The following is a 12,249-nucleotide window of genomic DNA, read 5'->3' as shown; positions in this document are numbered from 1 at the left end:
TGAGTTCTCTTTCCTTTCAGGGCAGAGGTGAGCAGTGCTAGTTAAGCAACACTTAAAGCTATTTTTAGATGTCATTTCCCCCCCACACACATGTGTACAGGCATAACTTTCCAATTAACAATTGCTATTATGAACCTTTTACTTCTGCATTTATTTTGTTCCTCCCTACTTTACAAAATTGAATTAGGAGAATGACTGGCCAGTTTGATTACAAATACAATTAGCAATCTGACAACATGCTTGCAAAATTGCTAAACATTCATAGCCACGAAGGAAACTAACTTCAGCTGCACTCTTAACATCCAAAGTGAAACAAAAATATTTGTGTTATTGCTTTGTCTGAGTGGGTTTAAATAAAAAAACAACCATCAGATACTTGTTATAGCTTCAACTGTCAAATATTGCACACACCAACTGGAATGTCAGTGCTGTCTGTAAACAGTAACAAAGACACCAGGAGGAATTATACACGTCTATATTGAAAACAGAAATTATATAGTCAAGCAGCAACAATGTAGAAGCAGAGATATAAATTTTTAAAAATATACTGATCTGAAGTAGAGATATACCCTGAAGGCAAATGTCCAGTATTAAAACTTTTTTTGTAAGCTCTGGACAACTGACCAGGTGTCTTCCTGGAAGCTGATGTTTCCTGTTTGAATTGATATTAAATTTTTAACTAACTACAGCAGCTACTGATTGTGACTAAACATATAAAACATCAAACCGAAAAGTATTTTTACCCTACTACACTTCACACAGGCATGCACCATCTGTCATGGAGGTATGATCTGTAACTCTGTGACATTATCACATTACTCTCGAAAAGACTAATGCTACTGCTTAATCTCATGATTTGAGCCAATTTCTAAACACTAAGCCCTGGCTTGCTGTCAGATCTCCCTACCTGCCCCTGAATCAATGATGGAGCACAACTTTCATTTTTTACCATATAACTTAAAGCTACCCAACCCCTTTGTTGCAGCAAATTTATATTCTGCAAATACTGTTAGAGGTGATTTGTTTCACCAATGAAAAGAAGCTATAGAATCCCCCTGGATTTTAGCTATGTAACAGGATAACAATCCTCCTCTAACACACAAAACAGTCCAGACCCATAAGCTACCTGAACTAAAAGGGAAACAGCTCATTAAGGTAATAAAAAATTGCTGTCATTTGAAATTGCAGAGCTGCAAGGTAATTATCCCCAACTCACAAGAAAATTTAAGGAAATTAATATGCTGAATTCAACAGATTGGAAAACAGTCCTAGTTGTTCCTGTCTAAAAAAAAAAAATCCCTCTGCTGATAGAACTTGAAGAAATGAATGCGGACATAGCTTCTCAATCTGAAAAAAACAAAACCACAATTGTTACTTAAAAATCATGTGTGGATGGCATACACTAGAAAGGAGCAGGATATGACTTTGTTATATTCCCTCCAATAATGAGATTGCAGTGAGGGTTGTTTTGCCTCAATTCTTACCCTTTTTTAATTAAATTTAATTTAAACCAACACAGCGTAACATACAGAAACAGCTGTTTGTGTGTAGTCTGGAAATCAGTAGGTTTCTCCTCATTCCCTATTTCTCATTCATTGCAGGGTTGTCTTGTAAAAATATACTGCCTGGAGGAATATGCCCTTCATCTACTGATAGGAGCCCAACCAAACTACATGCCCTAAAATGCATTTTGAAGATTATATCCATACATCTTCCAAAATCCTTTCTACTGTAGTTGCCCATTACAGTTCAAAATGCCTTTCAGTAATAACTGAATTGCAGTATTAGATCTGATAGCCAAAGAATGGAAGTTCTTAGGGGTTTCGGGTTTCTAGATACTGTTCCATTCTGACTTCTGAGTAAAGATAAAAAAAATCAGATATGAGCTTTAAAAACAACCTTACATCTGTTTAAACTAAAATTAATTTTTTTCTGGATCCTCCAGACCTTCTCCAACAAGCTAGTACAAGATTTGGGAAAATCAATTAAGTCCGTATTTAAAGCTTTCATAGCAATAAAGCAAGTCACTTGTTTATCTGCAGATTACTGGATTTCAATTTCTAGGAGAAAAACTGTGTTAGATGACACCTCTATGCAATATTCTTTCTAGTAATAAGATACAGTAACTAGAAAAGAAAATAAAATCAACCCTTTCCAACAGGTTGATTTCTAACATGTCAGTAATCTTTGTTAACAGTTGAAAAAGCACTAGAATATTTTCTAGTATGGAAAAAATCTCAGTAGTAAAGATCAGTAGTGAGATTAATGTACTCATTTCATTCCAGATACCAGCATTCATTTTAATACCATTAAGGGATTACTATTTAGACAGATTTAAAATGATTGATAAAACCATTCAATAGTTTTAATAGATGTGCTCTATGACAATGCACATAGTCCAGTCTTCCCATAAAATTATAGAAATCCAGAAAGTAATGCATGTGAAGTTAATCTTTTCTGGTGTTCACAACCATAAGAAACTGGGCTGAGAATAAACGCTAACAGTATGACACATAATAACAGAGACCAGAATGAGCATTAGCAATTAGATAGCAGTAGTAGAACCTTATTTAAAAAGAAAAATTTTCAACAGCTTTGATTAGACTGACAGGCTAGCACCTATATCAGAAATAGTAAATACTGAGAGACAGAGCTTAACACCCACTCACTAGTTTAAGACTAATGAGCCTTAAACTTAAATCTTGCTAGATGTAAAAATGCCTGGGTAATCACACCATACAGATATCAAGTCTTTATCTCCTCTGGTTACTGTTTGCTTTAAATGCATGTGAAGCAAATTACAGTTTGCACACTGGAAAATGAGGGAAACGTAAAAAGAGGAGCCTTGACCCTCAGTCAAAATTTGACTCTTTCAGAAGTATGGGAATAAAAAGGAAAATAAGGAAAAGGGCAATATCAAAATATAAAAAAGGGAAAAGAAAAGTTTGGTTGGATTGCTAACATCTCCTATCAGTCCAAGACTTCTCAGAGACCTAGTACTGCTCTACAGGTGATCCTTCCTGTGACAAAGTGAAAAAGTCCTCAATAATGGTGAGAGCCTCTAAAGAGTCACCTCTCTTGTCTCCTCATCTTTCCATTGTGATTTCTTCCGCTGTTGGTCACTCTACTCCTCTCCACTCTTCTGCTGTTTCCTCTGTTTCAACGTGTTTTTTTCATACCCCAAGTTGCTTCCCTTGCCGTTCTAATACTAGCGTCCCTGACATGCTTCCATCTCACAGGAATGTTCCAGATGACATACACATCTGGGGACTGCCTACTTAAATTCAATGCATATAAAACCAGAACACAATCTCAACCAGCAGCAACAATGTTTTTATCACATGCACTGATTACTTCTGGAAATCATTACTTTGACCCACAACTCTCCTTGCTTCTCCTTCCTTTGAATTCCTGTAGTCACATTTGTCCCCAGCCCCAAGCACCCAAAACAAAACCTTAACCCCACAAACTTGTACTTATTACAAAAATGATTTCTAGGACACTGCCTGCCTGTATTGCTGGTAAGTATTCTTAATTTGTTTCTTTTCTTTTGAAGATATAAGCAGCTTATTTTCACCTATTTTTCAAACTATTTTCTCATTCAAAATCAAAAGGGAGACTCCTCAGTCAATAAAGTCAGCTTCAATCACCATCTATCTAGCTTCATCAATTCTTCAGAGCAACTATGGACAGCATTCCCACATAGATATATAAAATTAATTCACTGTGTTATTCTTCATATTTTCCTTGTCTCTTCGCTTCACAACAATGCTTAAAAATAAAATCCTGACAGCTACCAGGCTGCTGTTGTGCAAATACTACTGCTTATCAAGCTAAACAGTGTTTACCATCACCGTCCTCCACATCATTGCTCCTCTACTGAGCTAAGTCACCCTAATCTGTTCTGAAGGACAATCAACCTGTTGTGTATCCTACACTTGTGTTAAAACATAAGAGGCAATTCCAGTTTGTTTACTGAAACTCCTTTAGGTTACACAAAGGGTAATCATAATGCTTTGGAAAATAATTGATTTTACCCGTCCTGTATGAAAATGCACTACATATGCTACACCTATACAAATACATGCATAAAAACCAAATAATGCAGTTATGTTGGTACAAACATTTAGACTTTCCAATAAGAAAATTTAAAGCAGACATATCTACCTTGTCTGTTTCTTTATTGTCCCAAATCGTAGTAAGCAAAAATACACATGAAGTTTAACAAAAACTGTAAAATCCAACAGAACAAATACTTTTGAGTCCTGATTTTTTCATTAAGGGAGAAGAATGAACCCACAATTCCACCTTGAAAAGCAGCAGTCAAACAATTTCCTTGGTATCTGAAAGAATGTGGGGTTTTTTTCCCCTTGTGCTCCAATTATCTCAGCTACAGCTATAAAAAATGACTTCGTGCTTTCATAGAATCATAGAATGGCTGGTGTTGGAAGGGACCTTAAAGATCATTAGTTCCAACCCTTTTGCCCCAGGCAGGGGCACTTTCCACTAGATCAGGTTGCTCAAAGCCTGATTTAGTCTGGGATGGTGCATTCCCAGCTCCTCTGGGCAACCTGCTCCAGTGCCTCACAGTAGAGAATTTCTTTCCAATAGCCAATTTAAACCTACTCTCTTTCAGTTTAAAGCCACTCCCCTTTGTCTTATCACTACACACTCTTGCAAAAAGTCCCTCTCCATCTTTCTTGTAGGCTCCCTACAGGTACTGAAAGGTGCTACAGGGTCTCTCTGGAGCCTTCTCTTCTCCAGCATTCTCTTCTCTCAGCCGGTCTTCATAGGGGAGGTACTTCAGCCCTACAGTCATTTTCATGGCCCTCCTAAGGACCGACTACAACAGGTCCAAACTTTCAGAAAGTTTTACCTCTTGATTAAAGGGAAGGTATTTCAGCTCCAAAATAAATTACAGCATTTGTAGCTGTGAACAGAGATTTAGAATAACTCTGGAATACTTCTTACTTGAAGTCTGAACTTTAGCACTAAAGGTAAGGAAGGACTGAAGCAGCAACCATATAAACATCTAAACTGAGCAAGAACATTCTCTTGGTTGAATTTTACATGGCTTAGTAATAGCAAAAAAGTCCAGAGAGGCTTCTCCATCTAGCCAAAAGTCAAATCAAGCAGTTTTGTATCCTCAAACAGCAGCCCTTAAATGCAAAAGATAAGCAGGACTCCTTTCTCACTTACGCAACTAGTTCAAGGGGGAGAGAAAGGGAGCACAAGAGTAAAACATCATTTTACATTATATTCTGGGGAAAATATGAATCCTCTACCTTAAAACCACATTGAACCTAATTAGTTACAGGATTACAATCAAAAAATTTTCTGACTGATCAAGAAATTTAAATGTGAACCATCTGTCTGTTGAATAAGCCTACCAACAAATGAGTTTGATCATCAAGTTCTTCTCAACTTTCTCAATTACGAAAGTCTCCTATTTTGCCAAGCAAATTAAACATATCTGTTAAATTTATAAAAAAATAAAGGGTTAGTATATTTTTCTCATTCTCACCCACTTAAGTGGTCCTAACATTAGCATCCTAGGTATCTTAGGTAAGACTCCCTTCATCCTTCACTTTCTGAAGTCATCAGCTTCTAACCCACAATTCATTGCTATAGCTTTTTTCCCCCCTTCATTTAATTAACAGATGCACACTTCTCACTACTATATTAGCTGGTTTTATATTTAATGTTTTCTAAGCATCTAGCAAAACATCCTTTAACTGATTTCCCTTTAAAACTGAGTAGAAAAGGAATTTCTATACAGATGATTTCACTGAATGGCTTCCAACTGATCTTTACAAAAAGGAACAAATAAATGCTGCTGATTAAACTTCGTATTTATTACGTACAATCAAAGTCAATTCACAGTCATTTATACTTTCTCAACAACAAGGAGGTTTTAAATACACTACTGGTTACTGGGCTCCTTTCAATAATAGGTGTGACTCCAAATCCTTCTATGACTTCTAAAAATACTGCATCCATCATCTTTTTAAATTAACATTTTAGTATTAGTAGTACAAGACCACCTGCACACAAAAATTAAGTTTCTTGTACTTAAGGAGTTAGTCATCCTGTATGGGACTGCTATTTGACAGTCCATAACAAGCTATTTCTGCTGTGGCTTACCACAGAGAAAACCAATTGATAAATGCTATTTTTTTTCAGTTCTCATCAAAATAGCATTGTCCTTTTCCTTCACTTTGCCCTTCCTAAATTGCAAGCTGCTATTTCAACCATCAAACACATCACTCCTTCTACCAAGGGTCAGCAATACTATGCAGATCAACCATAAGCTTTTTCTATTTTCCTTCAAACTGAGTACCCAACACTTTTTTCTTTATAAACATTTCTAGAATTATTCATCAGTCCTTCATAAGCAGTATTTCCAATATCTTGTATTTGTATTAGGAAAAAGTTGGGTACTTTTCCTTCTGCACATGTTTTAATAGATGTTCCATTTGCCTCTCCTCTGTCATCAATGTTTACTTCCAGTCATTTTTTTTGAGGAAAATCTGTCACCTCTTTTCACCTTAAAATCAAGCTGCTGCTTCATAACAGGAAAACCCACTCCTTCTACTCTACTTATATAGCCAGCTAACTCACTCTCATCATCACCTTTGTCCTAATTTGCTTATAAGTGGAAGTGTCTGAAGACCACTCGGACCTGCAGAAACACTATGCCATTTGTCCATTTATACAAAAAATGACGGACTGTCTGTCTTGGATGGCTAAAACTCTTCACAGATACATAATCTGCAGTATAACATCATCATGGCAATATAGCATTCCAAAACACACAGCACTTCCCCTGCTACTCTTTCCCTGTAAATCAAAATCAACTAATTCTTTTTGCTTCCTGTGTACAAGGCTTCTTTGGACTGAACTTGATGCAGACTGGCTAGCTTGAAATTTACCTGGTCTTATTTAGTGAAATCCAGTATTTCTCATCCTGATGTGGAATTCTCTAAGACATCAATCTGTACAGCTCTCCACACCGTTGTTGTATGATCCTCCAGACACAGCAATGATAGAGGAAGAAAATTACTTTATATAAGCCTGTGCAATTGAATTTGTAAACTCGTACAACTCTTCATATAAAGAAAAATATTTTGGCAGAAAACCAAACTATGGCAAGCAAATCCATTACAGCTCCCCACAGTTGCTTACTGCATCACTGAAGGTAAAGCATTCTATTAGGCATTTCTGTCTCACCATCATTTCTTCCCTTTTGTAGTATATTGCACACAATTGGATCCATAAGAAAAAAATATCCTGGGATAGGGGAGAAGCAAGAAACTAAAGGAAAGGAGGAAATTGTCAGTGAGGTCTGTGAATAACACAGAAGCAAACCTCAACTGAAGAAATAGGCACTGACATTCAAAGACAACTGTCGAAGCTTACTTGCTTACATTAGCTAGCACTTGATTCTATCTCCATGGAACAATGTAGATGGAAAAGACAAGGAGAGAGGGAAGAGGAAGCCAGAATGTGCCATGCTATTTAAATACATTAGAAGAATTCTCTGCATACTTCCTCTCTGACACCACCACATATTTATGACACTATTAAAGAAGTTTTTTATTTGTGAGTTACTAAATTGACAAATAAGATTCAGGAACTGCTTACATAATGCAAGCATGAGTTCCTCAACATCGAGTCTTTGCATAGAATTAAACAAAGTTGCCTCTATGGAGACAGGATGTTTTCCTTACAATACCCAATTCTGGCCATGTGACAGCCAGCAAGCTCATCACACAAGTCAAGCCTATGATAACCTAATCTTGCTTAAACTCTCTTAGCAGTGCACACATTTTAAGGGACAAACTAACTACCATTCCTCATGAGTCCTTAAATGAAAAAACATTCAACAAAGCAGTCTAGACTATGTTAATATTGAAGTGCCCATGGGTCTGAGAATCATTTCAGTTAATGAGACAGCTTGTCCATACCTCCCCTTCACTACAGGGGAACACCAGCTGGCAGAACGACGAGTCCCCCAAGTGCACTGCCAAGATAAAATACATCTCGTGCTGACTAGTTTAACCTTCACAGCTGAAATACCTGAGGTATGTTTGAGCAGACACTTCATGCCAGAGCTTGTCAAATATAACTAGGAAGGGGGAGATTTGGGGCAGCATTTATTCCTACAAGGAGAAATGAATCAGCAAGTCAAGGGGGCTAACTCAGAGATTAAATATGCAAACCAGAGCTTATATAAGAATCTTGGAACATGTCCAAAATAAAGAATACAAGAATGAGATACAGGGGATCCTTTTCAGTCAGTGTAGTTTTCTTTATTCAGGTGGAAGTCTTGAGAGCAAGACAATGAAATAGGAATTTTCGTAACTGTAATTACCCAGCTTCAAAACTGCATCCTTAAATAAAGCATTGTCAGAAGATGAAATATACTCCAAATACATTGCAAAAGAAGCTGCAAGACTCTATAAGAATGAAGATTTCAGACTCTTGTCAAATTTACCTATTAGGCAGTGTATGGATTACAAAAAGTTAAAAAAAACAAAGAACTCTGACAAGTTTTAGTCTCACGTTTCTGTCATGTATTTTGGCTATTCACAAGTAAAAACTCATTTATGGTCTCTGTTTCCATGTTGTTTTTCAGTACCTGTAAATACATGTTGATACATTACCTTCACATTGGACCTAAGCATTGTGCTCACTGTGAATTTAGCAGCTTAACAAATTACAGAACTTTTCCAGAAACTTATTTGTTACAGAACTTTTGAGAAGCTGGGGAACATGCACTCAATTGGCATTAAAAAGCCTCTATCCAAGATGATCACAAAACATTGGGAACACTTACTAGGCCTTTTGCAATGCCTACAGCAAATATTTCATCACAACATGCTTTACAATTCAATTATTAAAGACGTGTGCAGCCACAAGCTTATCAAAAAGCATTGGCTTCCCAATCCTGTTCTTTTTAGTGGGTAGAGATTTTCTTCCCCCAATAAAAGCTCATTAATCAAGGTTGCTAATGAATCAACAGTTAGGAGTGAAAAAGGGACTAGACTTAAGAGCAAATGACTGCAAAGCAAGAAAATACAAACTCTAGATTTAAGCATACCATTTGAATTACCCCAGTAAGACTGAAGTGTTTCCAAGTAAAAACAAGCAGATGCACAGTGAAACTATGATTATAAAACAATGTTCTAATTTAACATAAAATTATTATCAACATTCAAATTCGTGTATTTACCTATTATCTTACACACATTCAATGTTATTGAACAATATTAGTAGCATAAAAAAAGAAAGAACCTCTTCTAAATCCAAGCCATGCCTGAACTGTCCACTTTGTGGTTATCTTTGAAGTAAGTAGGACAGTAGCAGCTTATTAGAAGTCTCAGCCTATCCAAATGATAAATTTGTTTCTCTTTTGTGACAATTTTTTCCACAATATCACTCTAGTCAGAACTATGAAACAAGCCTCAAAAGTTTAACAGAGAAAAACAGCACTTTTTAAAATACTGTAAACAGGGATCTACAGAAACAATAATTGCAAAGCCCTCACACAGAATATCAAGTACTTTTAATATACATACATGTATTTAGGATCTTCCTCTCAAAAAAATAATGTGCTTCTCAAAATCTAACTTTTTTCATTAAAATCCACTCTTTCTCCATGAGCGCATTTTCAAACAAAAGTTCATAAACTTGGTACTGTCTTTTCACAATTTTTCCTAATTTAAATATCATGATGACTTTCTTTCCAAGCACATAATTTCTGCAATTATTAAGCATTTAAAACATTATTTTTGCCATTAAAATATTTTCCCTCTCAAAAGCCAAACATTTTCTGTGGCTAGTTAGACATATTTGTGGGTGCATTCTAACTACATTCTTGAATCAGAGCAAGAGATGATGAGAGCAGAATAAAAAAAATGCATTTGCTCAACAGTCCTTATTAGGACTAAGAAAGTAAATTACCTACTCCAGTATATACTGTAATCTACCAAAGACTTTCGTGGCACTTCAATTAGAGACAAAATTTTTTTTTTAAAGGCCACATCATTCTAGTTATGTTTTCTCACTATTTCCCTATGACCCCTTTCTGAGCACCTATGTGCATCTGCTATTAAATAATGGGATGAAAAATAAGTTTTAAAAAAACATCCCTTCGGTCTTACTCCACCCTAAACATACCGCTAACAATATAACAAGTATACACAACCACAACAGTAAAGGCATGCAACTGAAAAAAAAAAAAGTTGATTCCCCCAAAGCAAAAATAAAAACCAACCCAAATCACTCTAACCTTTCTCTAGATAAAATAACAGCATCTAAGTCAGCTTATCCAAGGAAGAAGTATTTGTTTGAAACTCCTTTTATTTTTTGCACAAAGCTACCTGAATACATTACCATAAAATGGGTAATTAATTCAAACAATGCAGAAAAATAGAGCAAAAGCAATGGAAGTCAGGTTGCCTCTACACAAGTGCTAACACAGAGCTGTACCAACTTTAAAATGCAAACAGACCATGCTCTGTGACTCAAGTGCACCAGACTGCCAACCCAGTGAATAATCCCAGCACCCCTTGAGGGAAAGCAACCCCAATTCATATTTATTAATCATCATCCCTACAAGCTACTGTAATACAAATTCAGCAGTTAAAAGTTTGTCATTCTTACATGTGTGGGTGAGAGAGGATGTTAATAGCACACCTAAGAGTGTAACTGAAACAAAAAGTGTGCCCAAAACATTTATTTCCCCTTATCTCCTTTAACACATTTGGACAGTCACCTACCCAAATTACTCCACCACTGATAATTTACACCATAGGAGCCTGAATCAGTTTCTCAACTGGCACCACAGATTCACCAGGACGTCGAACAGTTTATTAAACCATCCACATGGATCTGTGAAAGAGAATTAAGAAGTGTTTTCAAAATGATGGGTGTAAGCAGCCTTGCACAAAACTAAGACAGTTTCAAATCCACACATTTACTTTGTTCTACACCAGAATCAAACACAGACAATATAGAAGCAGTAATATGTAGCTTACCACAACAACCACCATTCTACCAACATGCATTTTTATTCTTTGTCAAATCTGAACGTAATGCAAACAGAAAAAGCAGTGTGTCAAAACACAGAAAAGGTAGAACTGATTATCATTTCTTCCTTCTATGGCAGCCAAAAGTGAAACACATACACTGCTAGCAAGCTAGAGTTCAGAACAGCTCCCTGTTATTTGTATGAATGGAGTCAATTATCAGATTAACAAAATGTAACCAAAACCAGCAAGAAGTTAAGTGCGGGACCTCAAATGAACAACCTCCTCTCAAAGCACTATAGTTGTGGTGAATCCCAAGCATGTTCTCTGAAAGAGAATATATAGAAAGAATCTATACCACCCACACAGACACAAATGCTCCCACAGTCCTCATGGGGAAATAAAACTCACTGCAACAGATGAGTCTTTAAAAAAAGCTTCAACTATTTCAACTAAACCTACCAGCTGCCTTCATTTAGCTTAACATGAGATTTTATTGAAAGTCTGCAGCCACAGCTATTGGCAAGAGTGGAGACACTTACAAGTAGTTGGATCTGTTTCTCAGAAGCTTACTCCGCCTGGTGAGATTTGTGAAATATTGCCATACACTCTGTATGTTGAGGATAAAAATTTTACTATGTGGTCCTGTATGCAGTAAATATATGATGCATGTGGAACACATCCATGGCCTCATCTTGGTGACATTTGCTGAAGCCAGTTCAAATAAAGTGCCAAAATACAGACGAATGGTTTCTCATCTGTTTTTAAAACAGCATATACATCCCACCAAAAAGAAAAAAAGGTCTAATAAATCTAGGTTTCTATGTTGACAAATGGAATCTTTCCTGAAATAAACTGTTCTTCAGGAGATCAGATCCTGATTAGCACTTAATATACAGTCACAAAACCGAGTTTCATGATTCCTAAAGTTTCTAAGACAAACAGCAGCAACGGAATTGTCAATAAAAGAAGTGTTTCTGCCACTGTCAAAACACCAAGATTTAACAAACCCTAAACCATCCATAGTAACACAGCTGTTTAACAGATCTTAGCTACCTTTTCCAAAACATTGGTTTTGGAAATACATGGGTATCGGCTCCCCATGGTGCCATGGCCACCTCAAACAGAAACTCTAAAGGATGCCACAGTTGATGACTGCACTGCTACTTTCCTGGCTTTCTCAGGAATAAAAAAAATTGGGTTGCTGTCCCTTAAA

The 12,249-nt window shown here is 36.4% G+C and overlaps 1 protein-coding gene across 9 annotated transcripts in view; it reads right to left on the bottom strand.

Moving 5' to 3' along the window:
• Positions 1-12,249, bottom strand: part of ERBIN (erbb2 interacting protein) — a 118,332-nt gene that overhangs the window by 86,620 nt on the left and 19,463 nt on the right. For 7 of the 9 annotated variants that reach the window (XM_069002328.1, XM_069002336.1, XM_069002337.1 and 4 more), the window contains exon 2: positions 10,785-10,896. The exons of the other annotated variants lie outside the window; for them this stretch is intronic. The gene's annotated coding sequence lies outside the window, so the exon portion shown is untranslated. The remainder of the gene's footprint in view (positions 1-10,784; positions 10,897-12,249) is intronic. 9 annotated transcript variants of the gene reach the window in all.

Source organism: Aphelocoma coerulescens, assembly GCF_041296385.1.
Source record: "Aphelocoma coerulescens isolate FSJ_1873_10779 chromosome Z unlocalized genomic scaffold, UR_Acoe_1.0 ChrZ, whole genome shotgun sequence".
Taxonomy (NCBI): Eukaryota; Metazoa; Chordata; class Aves; order Passeriformes; family Corvidae; genus Aphelocoma; species Aphelocoma coerulescens.
Note: the sequence above shows the minus strand (reverse complement) of the source record. Positions and strands in the feature narration are given on the sequence as shown.